This window comes from Morone saxatilis, unplaced genomic scaffold, assembly GCF_004916995.1.
Source record: "Morone saxatilis isolate NCDOM2014 unplaced genomic scaffold, NCSU_SB_2.0 Contig12, whole genome shotgun sequence".
NCBI classification, from domain to species: domain Eukaryota; kingdom Metazoa; phylum Chordata; class Actinopteri; family Moronidae; genus Morone; species Morone saxatilis.
Genome location: NW_023339674.1, coordinates 6102622 through 6105584, shown reverse-complemented (window position 1 = coordinate 6105584; position 2963 = coordinate 6102622).

The window sequence follows — 2963 nt, the reverse complement described above, 5'->3', positions numbered from 1 at the left end:
TCTCCTCTCCTCTCCTCTCCACCCCTCTCTCATCTTATCACATGAACACACTTAAGATCAAACAAATTACCATCCAGCGCAGGACATTCCTTCAACTGTCCTAAAGTTCAATATTACCATCTACAACTGCATTATACATTTCTGCAGAATAAGATGTTTTTTTCTTACAGCGGTGTCACCACTATTAACAGATTGCAGTACATCTGTTCACAAGAACACTCCCCTTTTCTCCCAGGTAGAAGTATAATAAACACAGATGGAGTTTTCCTGCCACGGGGAGCACCTGGAGAGAAACATGGTGGCCCCGAAGAGGGACATGATGAAAAACAAGTTAAGACTCACAGAATGTCAACCTCTTGGCACTTATATTGCACCATATAGGCGACAGTTAAAAGCTCTTCTTGATATATGTATGAATCCATTTTAATCATAAAAACAGCCTTGCCTTATGTTTCAGTGTATTTGAATTATCAAACATGTCACTGCTGGGGTATCTACTTAAAGGCTACAAGGTTCTACTCTAAAGAGAGTACTGATCACATTTGAACGAAGCTCGTTTGAGGGTTGAGACATATAGTGGTGTTATTTGTTGAATTCAATGTAACGTTTTTAGGGCAAGATCAGACAGTACATCAACAGAGACACACAAAGGTCTGGTCTCATAATGTAGCAAATAAGTTTTATTATATTATCTATAAAACATGTTTTATAGTGAATTAACTTGACTTGGTGTTAGCGAGTGAGCTCTGAATGACAAGTTATCAAGTGCAAACGGCTTTGCAGCATTGGAGGGAACATGCAGTATCAATATAATATACCAAACTAATGACGAGTGTGTGTAGTCGCAGTAGCAGTGAGAAGCATTTTTAAGAAAAAATGCCCTTTTGCAATTTAATTTACTCTTGATAAAATATACTGCTGTGAGAATACATCAGTAACATTTTGCTTCCTACTGATTTTTCTGCCTCCCTCTTTGAGGCCATTTGATGGCAGCCCCTTAAAATGCATTCATTGTTGATATTTGGTTTAGTTCAGTAGGGGTCCACATAATGCAACTGTAACAAAAATAATTTCACGAAAATAAACAAATAAGTCAGCAGCTAATGTAACCAAATGATACATTGTCTTTGTTTTCGTCAGTCACCTCCAGCTACAGCCCGCTTTACCTCCCTGAGAGAGTTTGCTGGCTGGATCGACAGAAACACTGTGCTGTGCCTCAGAAAGGCTGAAAGGGATGAGTGCATCAACCGGCACCAGTAGCTGTAGATGCAATTATCCACAAGTTCTTATGTTTTGCTGCTAAATCAGAGCAGGAAGCTGCTCTTCAGAGCCTCCTCAAAATCAGACATTCAATCACCACATGCAGTACAAGAGGCAGTGAAATGTCTCAAACACAGACTGAGAGACTAAAGGACGGGGTATACTTGAAAAGAATTAGTTCGTACAACGTGTTGTCTGACCACTTGAGAGAGCAAAAATGTTAATAACTGTTCCAAACGGCCCCCTCGAAGACAGGATGACAAGTGTGCCATCAGAGGGAAGAGGAGAGACCGATAATCATTTAAACATGATGATAAAGGCATACAATTTCAGGCAAATTCTGTATAACTCAATTGTACACACAAAAAGCTATGGACAAAAGAAAGCTAGAAAGAAAAGTTCAAACCCTGTAGTTTCTCACCCCCACACGCCTGGACAATCACTGCATGAATTGAGTATGAATGTCACTTTTGGAAAATTATATTTTAATGTCAGAAAGGTGTGGGTGGAGCGTCTGACATGTGATATGGTTCGTGCACAGTGCTTTTGCACAGTATTTATTTTGCAGCTACATTTTACATATCAAACATTTTGAATCAAAGACAGGCATTAAAAATAGAAATAGAAGTATTGGGACAAGCTGATGAGCTACACTAAATCCATATTCTGAGCGTGAGTATCAATGGGACCAATACCTTGTGTTCCTTTTTTCATTTTTGGTGTAAAACATATTTGAACCTACAGGTTTAGACACTAAAGGCATAAAATGTTATTTTTTACATTAGCCCAGTTATGGTGCATCTCTGGGCTACAGAGGAGGTAAATGGATGTGAGATACTCTTGGCACAGCCAAACAAAATCCATCAATAACAGCCATTGTGTCAGAGATGCCATGATCGATGTGTTATGCCACAGGGAGGTTATTTATCAGAAGGAACAATTAACTGTGAAGGTATTTTTTCTCTAAAAAGTGAAAATGGTTCACATGCTAAGTGTCGGCTGCACAGACTGGTGTTCATTCATGTATAAAACACAGTTCTTGCATCCCGCTACAGTCCCACATTCACACTCTCTCTTGCAATATTGTATCCAACACAACACAACTACACTGATCAGTTCTTGTTCTTTGGTCTATAAATAAGACTTCTCTGTCTGCACATGCCATTCTGTGGTGGCACCGCAATGTGCAAGTGACTAACTGTGAATGAAGCACTTGATCTAATTTTGGATTGTGGCCCTGGTGAGGATGAAAATATCGAACCTGAAGAAACAATTCTGAATATGATCCAGATTCGCAAGAATCAACAGATGAAAAGGCACGTGCCAACATGGTTGGTTCAACAATAATTATCAGAAACTATTATGATGATATATTAAAAGTCATTTTCAAGCAACAGCATTTCCTAATTCTAGCTTCTCAATTGTGAAGATTTGTAGCTCGTCTCCTATGAGAGTAAAGAAAATGCGTCTTGTGTTGGACAGTTGTTGGTCAGGCAAAACATGATATTTGATGGCATCACCTAGACCTTAACTCTTTATAGGGCACTCATTGAAATACTTGGACATTTCAACCCTGGAGTGTTATTGGTGGATATTAGAAGACAGTTTCAGTTTTAGGCTGAAAATCAAAGTCAGTGATGTCTAGGTGGGTGGCACAACAACAGTCTGTGGCACAGCAGGCCTCCTCTTCCCATAGAAGGACT